The sequence below is a fragment of the Hemitrygon akajei genome, chromosome 25, assembly GCF_048418815.1.
Source record: "Hemitrygon akajei chromosome 25, sHemAka1.3, whole genome shotgun sequence".
Classification (NCBI taxonomy): domain Eukaryota; kingdom Metazoa; phylum Chordata; class Chondrichthyes; order Myliobatiformes; family Dasyatidae; genus Hemitrygon; species Hemitrygon akajei.
This window is the reverse complement of record NC_133148.1, coordinates 47,138,081-47,149,359: the sequence shown is the minus strand read 5'-3', so window position 1 is coordinate 47,149,359 and position 11,279 is coordinate 47,138,081.

The following is an 11,279-nucleotide window of genomic DNA, read 5'->3' as shown; positions in this document are numbered from 1 at the left end:
CCTAACAATGTATTCCTTCATACCTTGAAGGAGACTAGTGTTGAAATTGCAGGGGCCCTGGCAGATATATTTAAAATGTCGGTATCTGCGGGTGTGGTGCCGGAGGATTGGAGGACAGCTCATGTTGTCCTAAAAAAGGTTCTAAAAGTATTCTGGGAAATTATACACCTGTAAGTTTCATGTCGGTAGTAGGTAAACTATTGGAAGGAGTACTAAGAGATAGGATCGACAAGTATTTAAATAGACAGGGACATATTAGGGAGAGTCAACACGGCTTTGTGCATGGTAGGTCATGTTTAACAAATCTATTAGCGTTTTTTGAGAAGGTTACCGGGAAAGTGGATGAAGGGAAGGCAGTGGATGTTGTCTACATGGACTTCAGTAGGGTCTTCGACAAGGTCCCGCACGGGAGGTTAGTTAGGAAGATTCAGTCACTAGGTATACATGGTGAGGTATTAAATTGGATTAGACATTGGTTCAATGGGAGAAGCAAGATAGTGGTAGGGGAGGATTACTTCTCTGAGTGGAGGCTGGGTCCATTGTTATTTGTCATCTATATCAATGATCTGGATGATAATGTGGTAAATTGGATCAGCAAATTTGCTGATGATACAAAGATTAGAGGTGTAGTGGACAGTGAGGAAGGTTTTCAAAGCTTCAGAGGGATGTGGACCAGCTGGAAAAATGAGCCGAGAAATGGCAGATGGAGTTTAATACAGACAAGTGTGAGGTATTGCACTTTGGAAGGACAAACCAAGGTAGAACATACAAGGTAAATGGTAGGGCACTGAGCAGTGCAGTAGAACAGAGGGGTCTAGGAATACAGATACAAAATTCCCTAAAAGTGGTGTCACAGGTAGATAGGGTAGTAAAGAGAGCTTTTGGTATGTTGGCTTTATAAATCAAAGTATTGAGTATAAGAGTTGGAATGTTATGATGAGGTTGTATAAGGCATTGGTGAGGCCGAATTGGAGTACTGTGTGCAGTTTTGGTCACCAAATTACAGGAAGGATATTAATAAGGTTGAAAGAGTGCAGAGAAGGTTTACAAGGATGTTACCGGGACTTGAAAAACTGAGTTACAGAGGAAAGTTGAATAGGTAGGACTTTATTCCCTGGACCGTAGAAGAATGAGGGGAGACTTGATAGAGCTATATATAATTATGATGGGTGTAGATAGAGTGAATGCAAGCAGGCTTTTTCCACAGAGGTTAGGGGAGAAAAAAAAACAGAGGACATGAGTTAAGAGTGAAGGGGGAAAAGTTTAAAGGGAGCAATGGGGGCTTCTTCACACAGAGAATGGTGGCAGTATGGAATGAGCTGCCAGATGAAGTGGTAAATGTGGGCTTGTGGCGACTCACTTCCCAGCGCACTCGAACCGGCTCACAAAGTGGCGCGCGCCAGCATTGAGGCCGGTCCCAAAAAGGGCGCCAGGCCTTCTTCACCAGCAAGAGGAAAAGCCCGCGCGCGGGACGGGACTGTGAATATGTTGGAAAAATGGGCCGAAAGATGGCAGATGGAGTTTAATACAGACATGTGTGAGGTATTGCACTTTGGAAGGACAAACCAAGGTAGAACATACAAGGTAAATGGTAGGGCTCTGAGGAGTGCAGTAGAACAGAGGGATCTAGGAATACAGATACAAAATTCCCTAAAAGTGGCATCACAGGTAGATAGGGTAGCAAAGAGAGCTTTTGGTATGTTGGCTTTATAAATCAAAGTATTGAGTATAAGAGTTGGAATGCTATGATGAGGTTGTATAAGGCATTCTACAGCATTCCCGCCCGGGGAGGGCAGAAACAGGAAGGCTTTAAAGCGAGGCTGCGAAGTTTGAATAAACCTCTTTTGCAACTGCAACTCACCGACTGTGTGTCATTATTTCAGCGCTGTGTGTAGCACACCGCTACAATCAGTGACCCTGATGGCCCAAATGATATTTGGACCGGAGATGAATGACGCCGCATCTGTTCATGCAGTTTCATTAAAACTGCCAAGCTTCTGGATGCTGCGACCTCACCTATGGTTCCAACAAGCAGAAACTCAATTCCACATTCGGCAGATAACCGCGGATTCCACACGTTACTACTACGTGGTGAGCTCCCTCGACCAGGAGACAGCCGCCCAGGTTGAGGAGTTCATACAATCGACCCCGGAGGACGGCAAATACACAGAATTCAAAGCCTTGCTCATAAGCACTTTCGGACTCTCACGGCTTGAGAGAGCTGCCCGCTTACTGCACCTGAATGGTTTGGGAGACAGGCCGCCGTTGGCATTGATGAATGAGATGCTGGTCCTGGCTGAAGGACACAAGCCCTGCCTCATGTTTGAGCAGGCGTTCCTAGAGCAGCTGTCCGAGGACATACGCCTGCTGCTGTCCGACGCGGATTTCAGCGACCCCCGGAAGGTGGCAGCCCGGGCGGACTTGCTGTGGAACGCCAAGGAGAGTGGGGCATCCGTCGCACAGATCACCAGGCCACGCTCCCAGCAGCAGACCAGACCAGGCCCGGCCACAGAGCCCGCTAACTCCAGAGGGAGGGGTGAGGAGACCAACGAACAATGGTGCTTCTACCACCAGCAGTTGGGCGCAGAAGCCCGCCGCTGTAGCCCGCCTTGCAAGTTCCCGGGAAACGCCAGGGCCAGCCGTCGCTGATGGCTACGGCGGCTGGACATCGGGATAGCCTCCTGTATGTGTGGGACAAGTGGTCGGGACGCCGCTTTTTGGTCGACACCAGAGCCGAGATCAGCGTCTTACCTCCAACGAGTTACGACACCCGCAACAGAGAACTGGGTCCCACCCTGAGGGCTGCGAACAGCAACACAGTAAGGACCTACGACACCCGTACGGTGCAGCTACAGTTCGGCTCCAGCCTGTCCAAGTGGGACTTCACACTGGCCGCCGTAGCCCAACCGCTCCTGGGAGTGGATTTTTTTGCGAGCTCACAGCCTACTGGTCGACTTGCAAGGGAAGAGACTGGTCCACGCCGAGACCTTTCAGACGTTCTCCCTGGGTGAAGCCCAGTTGCCAGCCCCACACCTCGACTCCATCACGCTGTCCGACAACGACTTCACCAGAGACCTGGTGGATTTCCCATCAGTTCTGGCATCGCAGTTCGCGGCAGCCATGCCCAGACACGACGTACGGCACCACATCCCGACCCAGGGACCACCCCTCCACGCCCGTGCTCGGTGGCTTCCCCCGGACAAGCTCCGACTGGTGAAGGAGGAGTTCAAGAGGATGGAGGAATTGGGGATCATACGGCGGTCCGACAGCCCACGGGCCTCCCCCCTGCACATGGTGCCCGAAGCAACAGGGGGCTGGAGACCATGCGGCGACTACCGCAGGCTGAACGAGGCTACCACACCGGACCGCTACCCTGCACCGCACATTCAGGACTTTGCAGCAAACCTGCACGGCGCACGGATCTTCTCCAGGGTAGACCTCGTCCGGGGATACCATCAAATCCTGATGCATCCGGACGACGTCCTCTGAACAGCACTCATCACTCCTTTGGGCCTTTTTGAGTTCCTCCACATGCCGTTCGGCCTAAAGAATGCTGCACAGACGTTTCAGCGGTAAATGGACGTGGTGGGACGCGACCTGGACTTCGCTTTCATCTATTTGGACGACATCCTCATAGCCAGCGGTAGTCATCAGGAGCATCTGTCCCACCTCCGTCAACTCTACGCCCGACTGAGTGAATACGGCCTGACAATCAACCCGGCCAAATGCCAGTTCGGGCTCGACACCATCGACTTCCTGGGCCACAGGATTACTACAGACGGGGAAACCCCTCTGCCCGCCAAGGTAGACGCAGTCCGCCACTTCCCCCGACCCAACACACTCAAAGTCCTGCAGGAATTTGTGGGTATGGTGAATTTCTACCACCGCTTCCTCCCCTCAGCAGCCCGAATCATGCGCCCCCTGTTCGCCCTGATGTCAGGTAAGGGCAAGGACATTACCTGGGACGAAGAGTCCGCAGCCACTTTCGTTAAAACCAAAGAAGCCTTGGCAAATGCCGCGTTGCTGGTGCACCCCAGAACGGACGTCCCTACCGCCCTCACAGTGGACGCATCCAAAATGGCAGTCGGTGGAGTGCTGGAACAGCTCATCGAGGGTCGCTGGCAACCCCTGGCGTTTTTCAGCAAACACCTACGACCACCCGAGCTCAACTACAGTGCTTTCGACCGGGAACTGTTGGCGCTATACCTGGCAATCCGGCATTTAGAAGGTAGGCCCTTCACCACGTTCACGGACCACAAACCACTTACCTTTGCGTTCACGAAAGTGTCCGACCCCTGGTCATCCCGCCAGCAGCGACATCTGTCCTACATCTCCGAATACACGACGGATGTCCGGCATGTCTCGGGAAAGGACAATGTCATGGCGAACAGTCTCTCCCGCCCTAACATCCTAGCCCTGTCCCAGGGGGTAGACTATGAAGCGCTGGAGGAGGCGCAGCAGGCAGACGAGGAGATCCCTAGTTACAGAACTGCAGTCTCCGGTTTGCAGCTCCAGGACCTCCCCGTAGGCCCAGGTGAGAGGACCCTACTCTGTGACGTCACCACCGGCCAACCCCGCCCTGTTGTCACGGCAACCTGGCGGCGGCGCGTTTTCAACTCCATTCACAACTTAGCGCACCCCTCCATCAGGTCAACCGTTTGGATGGTCTCCAACAGGTTCGTTTGGCATGGACTCAGCAAGCAGGTCAGTGAATGGGCCAAAACGTGCATGCACTGCCAAACAGCCAAGGTGCAGCGGCACACCAAAGCTCTGCCGCAGCAGTTCCAGCCCACCCACCGGCGTTTCGACCACATTCATGTGGATATCGTGGGCCCCCTGCCAGTATCTGGCACCTCCTGACTACCGTGGACCGGTTCACAAGATGGCCAGAGACAGTCCCGCTCACCAACACCACCTCCGAATCTTGCGCCCGAGCACTGATTGCAACCTGGGTGTCTCGCTTTGGTGTACCGGCCCACATTTCCTCCGACAGAGGCGCCCAGTTCACCTCCAGCTTATGGTCAGCTATGGCCAGCCTTTTGGGGACACAGCTACACCACACAACTGCCTACCACCCACAATCAAACAAGCTAGTGGAGCGTTTCCACCGTCACCTGAAGTGGGCTCTCATGGCCTGCCTGAAAGGGCCTAACTGGGTGGACGAACTTCCCTCGGTCCTGCTCGGAATCCGCACGGCGCCCAAAGAGGATCTGCACACCTCGTCGGCCGAGTTGGTGTGCGGCGCACCCCTGGTCGTCCCCGGGGAGTTCATACCAGCCCCAAGGGGGCAAGAGGAGGAACCCGCAGCAGTCCTGGACGCGAGAGGCTCTGTAACCTGGCCCCCATACCCACCTCACAGCATGGGCAGCACTCGACCTGCGTACCCAAAGACCTGCAGAACTGTAAGTTTGTTTTTGTACAAAGTGGAGGACACCGGACACCGCTACAACGACCCTACGAGGGGCCGTTTACGGTGATCAGAAACAACGGGTCCACATTCGTGCTGGACATTGGGGGGAAAGAGGAGGTTTTCACACTGGACCGACTCAAACCAGCCCATGTGGACTTGGCGCAGCCGGTCAAGGTTCAGGCACCGCAGCGCAGAGGCAGACCTCCCAAACAGAGTCCGACCCAGACTGTGGACATTGTGGGGTGTATCGCCGGTTCCTGGGGGGGGGGGGGGGGTTATGTGGTGACCCACTTCCCAGCGCACTCGAACCGGCTCACAAAGTGGCGCACGCCGGCATTGAGGCCGGTCCCAAAAAGGGCGCCAAGCCTGCTTCACCAGCAAGGGGAAAAGCCCACGCGCGGGAAGGGACTGTGAATACGCGCCCCCTACAGTATTCCCGCCCGGGGAGGACAGGATCAGGAAGGTTTTAAAGCAAGGCCGCGAAGCTTGAATATACCTCTTTTGCAACTGCAACTCACCAACTGCATGTCCGCATTTCAGCGCTGTGTGTAGCACACTGCTACAGGCTCACTTTTAACATTTAAGAAAAACTTGGACAGGTACATGGACGAGAGGTGTATGGAGGGATATGGGACAGGTGCAGTTCAGTGGGACTAGGCATATAAATGGTTCGGCACAGCCAAGAAGGGCCAAAAGGCCTGTTTCTGTGCTGTAAAGTTCTATGGTTCTATAGATACATAAAGTGTAAAAGAGAGGCAAGAATGGATATCAGACCCACTGGAAAACGGCGATGGAGAGGTAGTAATATGGGACAAGGAAATGATGGACAAACTGAACAAGTATTTTGCATCAGTCTTCACTGTGGAAGGAACGAGCAGTATGGGTACTTCGAGAGTGTCAGGCGGCAGGAGTGGGTGGTGCTCCCATTACTAGGCTGAAGAGACTGTGGAGGCATTAGTAATGATCTTTCACGAATCACTAGATTCTGGAATGGTTCTGGAAGACTGGAAAATTCCAAATGTCACTCCATTTTTCGAGAAGAAAGGAAATTGTAGGCTAGTTATTCTGACCTCGGGGTTTGGGAAGATGTTGGAATCGATTGCTAAGGTTGTGGTTTCCAGATGCTTGGAGGCATATGATAAAATAGGCTGCAGTCAGCATGGTTTTCTCAAGGAGAAATCGGCGGAAGGAGAATCGGTGGATATTGTGTACTTGGATTTTCAGAAGGTGCCACACATGAGGCTGCTTAGCAAGTTAAGACCTCATGGTGTTCCAGGAAAGACACTAGTATGGATAAAGTGGCTGATTGGCACAAGGCAAAAATGGGAATAAAGGGAGCCTTTTCTGTTTAGCGGGCGATGACTAGTGGTGGGACTGCTTTCTTTAACATAAAATGTCGAAGTCTTGGATGACAGTATTGATGGCTCTGTTGCAATGTTTGCACATGATACAAGATGGGTGGAAGGGCAGGTAGTTTTGTGGAAGTAGAGAGGGTACAGAAGGACTAAGACAGATTGATAGAATGGGCAATGAAGTAGCAAATGAAATACAATGTTTGGAATTGTATGGTCATGCACTTTGGTAGAAAAATTAACCATATAACCATATAACAATTACAGCACGGAAACAGGCCATCTCGGCCCTTCTAGTCTGTGTCGAACGCTTGCTCTCACCTAGTCCCACTGGCCCGCACTCAGCCCATAACCCTCCACTCCTTTCCTGTCCATATACCTATCCATTTTTTAAATTGAATGTTTTTCAAATGTTGAAAAGCCTTGATAAGAGTGGATGTGCAGAGGATCTTTCCCATGCTGGGAGTGTCTAAGAGCAGAAGACACAGCCTCAGAATAAGGGGCATCCTTTTAGAATACAGATGAAGATGAATTCACTGACACAGGCTGCTGTGGTGGCCAAGTCTAGGCATACTCAAGGCAGAGATTGATAGATTCTTGATTAATCAGGGTATGAAGGGATGAGTAGATAGATAGATAGATACTTTATTCATCCCCATGGGGAAATTCAACTTTTTTCCAATGTCCCATACACTTGTTCTAGCAAAACTAATTACATACAATACTTAACTCAGTAAAAAATATGATATGCATCTAAATCACTATCTCAAAAAGCATTAATAATAGCTTTTAAAAAGTTCTTAAGTCCTGGCGGTTGAATTGTAAAGCCTAATGGCATTGGGGAGTATTGACCTCTTCATCCTGTCTGAGGAGCATTGCATCGACAGTAACCTGTCGCTGAAACTGCTTCTCTGTCTCTGGATGGTGCTATGTAGAGGATGTTCAGAGTTTTCCATAATTGACCGTAGCCTACTCAGTGCCCTTCGCTCAGCTACCGATGTTAAACTCTCCAGTACTTTGCCCACGACAGAGCCCGCCTTCCTTACCAGCTTATTAAGACGTGAGGCGTCCCTCTTCTTAATGCTTCCTCCCCAACACGCCACCACAAAGAAGAGGGCGCTCTCCACAACTGACCTATAGAACATCTTCAGCATCTCACTACAGACATTGAATGACGCCAACCTTCTAAGGAAGTACAGTCGACTCTGTGCCTTCCTGCTCAAGGCATCTGTGTTGGCAGTCCAGTCTAGCTTCTCGTCTAACTGTACTCCCAGATACTTGTAGGTCTTAACCTGCTCCACACATTCTCCATTAATGATCACTGGCTCCATATGAGGCCTAGATCTCCTAAAGTCCACCACCATCTCCTTGGTCTTGGTGATATTGAGACGCAGGTAGTTTGAGTTGCACCATATCACAAAGTCCTGTATCAGTTTCCTATACTCCTCCTCCTGTCCATTCCTGACACACCCCACTATGGCCGTGTCATCAGCGAACTTCTGCACATGGCAGGACTCCGAGTTATATTGGAAGTCTGATGTGTACAGGGTGAACAGGACTGGAGAAAGTACGGTTCCCTGCGGTGCTCCTGTGCTGCTGACCACCGTGTCAGACAGGTAGTAGACAGGAGATTGGGGGTGAGAGAGAAAGTGGATCAGCCATTATTAAATCATGGAACAGACTTGATGGACCAAATGGCCTAATTCTTCACCAATATCTTATGGACTCAATGGAGGAGTCCTGAGGTTTAAGAGCTATTTCAGAAAACTAGGGTAGAGGAGGATTAGTGAGCAAGGCTCTGAGTGTGGGAGATTATGTCTCATGAATTTCCTCTGTTTATTCCTGCTCTACCTACCATAAGACCATAAGGTTTCTCTCTTTCTGTTCTCATTTGTTCATTCCTCATCTATTAGGTCATGGTAGTTTAGTGAGAATGGCTCCGGGGTCAGTGTCTTGCACTCTGTGTGGGATGTGGGAAGTCTGGGAGATCTCCAGTCTCCTAGATGAACACATCTGCACCAGGTGCACCGAGTTGCAGCAACTGAGAGAATGTATTAAGGAACTGAAGCTGCAGCTCGATGACCTTCGACTCATATGGAAGAATGAGGAGGTGATGGACAGGAGCTACAGAGAGATAGTTCCCCTGAAGTTGGGGAAGACAGATAACTGGGTAAATGTCAAGAGAAGAAGGGGACATGGACAGCTTCTGCAGAGAACTCCTGTGACTGTTCCCCTCAATAATAAGGATTAAACTTCAGATACTATTGACCTGCCAGTGGGGAGCCAGAGTGACTGTGTCTCTGACACTGATCTGGTGATGGGGCTCAGAAAAGCAGAGAGGTGAAGAGGAATGCAGTGATGATAGGAGATTCCTTAGACAGCGGGACAGAGATGAGGTTCTGTGGGAATAATTGAATGTCCCAGGCTGCAACTGTCAAGACTGGTAAGACCATCCAGTATCGGGAGGACTGTGACGGTAGCAGTCACTATTCACAATCCCATTGATTCATTGGTCAGTTCGACATCTAGAATCAGGTTTATTAACAGCAGCATGTGTCATGGGATTTGTAAACTTAGCAGCAACAATTCAATGCACTACAAAATATAAAAGAAAAAAAAATTCAGTATATGTATATTGAATAAATTAAAAATCATGCAAAAACAGAAATAATATATATTAAACAAGTGAGGGAGTGTTCAAGGGTTCAATGTCCAATTTAGTAATCCGATGGCAGAGAAGAAGAAGCTGTTCCTGAATTGCTGAGTGTGTGCCTTCATGCTTCTGTACCTCCCACCTGATGGTAACAGCGAGAAAAGGGCATGCCCTGGGTACTATATGTCCTTAATAATGGACGCTGTCTTTCTGAGACACTGCTCCTTGAAGATGTCCTGGATAGCTTATAGGCTCGTGCCCAAGGTGGAGCTGACTAAATTTATGACCCTTCTTTCGATCCTGTGCTGTACACCAACCCCCACCACCAATACCAGACAGAGATGCAGTCTCTCAGACTGCTCTCCACGGTACACCTATAGAAGTTTTTGAGCATTTTTGTAGACAGACCAAACCTCTTCAAACTCTTCAAGTAAATCTCTTCAGACAAACTCTTCAGAAAAAAATCTCTTCAAATATAGTCACTGTCTTGCCTTCTTTATAACAACATCGATATATTGGGACCAGGTTTGATCCTCAGAGATCTTGACACCCAGGAACTTGAAACTGCTCACTCCCTCCACTTCTGATCCTTCCAACTGAATGTCTCTGATTTGGTTACATCTAACCCATAATGTTGTTGTTATATTGCTTCTTGCTTGCAAAATGCAATAATTTAACAATGTCTGCATAAATTTGTAAATGGAACAATAGTGTGTTGTATATTCTGGACAGCTGGTACCTTTAGGGAAATTTAAAAAAAAACATTATGAATTTGAATGAGGTAATATATAGATTTATCTACCATCTTTGCAATTCCATTTCCAGAGCCCATGATCTCTAGGAGCACAGATGTCAATATGAATATATATTTTTATGTGTGACGACATCTAAAGTGAGATAGGATCACAGAGGAACCATTAACGTGATGAGAAAGCATTTTCATGCAGTTTCAATAATTAGCAGTAAATGACTTGAATATGGCTCCTGTAATGATTAATCCTTCTTAAGTAGCAAATTAAATACCCTTAGTTTGGATGTCCAATATGCTGAACTGTCCCAGGCCAAAACAGATTACTATAGAGGTAATGTGAGGGTAGCATAGTATCTTAGCAGGTTGTCTAAATGCCTCACAGCTTCTGCAACCCAAGTTTAATGCTGACCTAGGGCACCATCTGTCTGGAGTTTAAACATTCTCCTCATGGGATTTTCCAGGGTGCTCCAGTTTCCTACAACATTCCAAAGACACAATGGCTGATGGGTTAATTCGTTATAAAAATGTGGTACAGGAGTTCTCCGTTGCATGCACATTCTCTCTTCAATGTCTCAGCTGTGGAAGACGTCCTGCCTCGTCCCTGTACCGAAGACGCCGCGCCCCAGTGGCTCCAATGACTACGGTCCGGTGGCATTGACCTCCCACATCATGAAGACCCTGGAGAGACTTGTTCTAGAGCAGCTCCAGCCAATGGTTAGTCCACACTTAGACCCCCTCCAGTTCGCCTACCAGCCCCAACTAGGAGTTGAGGATGCCATCGTCTACCTGCTGAACCGTGTCTACGCCCACCTGGACAAGCCGGCGAGCACTTTGAGGGTCATGTTTTTTGACTTCTCCAGTGCGTTCAACACCATCTGCCCTGCTCTGCTGGGTGAGAAGCTGACGTTGATGCAGGTAGATTCTTCTCTGGTGTCATGGATTATTGATTACCTGACTGGCAGACCACAGGACGTGTGCTTGCAACACTGTGTGTCAGACAGAGTGGTCAGCAGCACTGGGGCTCCACAGGGGACAGTCCTGTCTCCCTTTCTCTTCACCATCTACACCTCGGACTTCAACTACAACACAGAGTCTTGCCATCTTCAGAAGTTT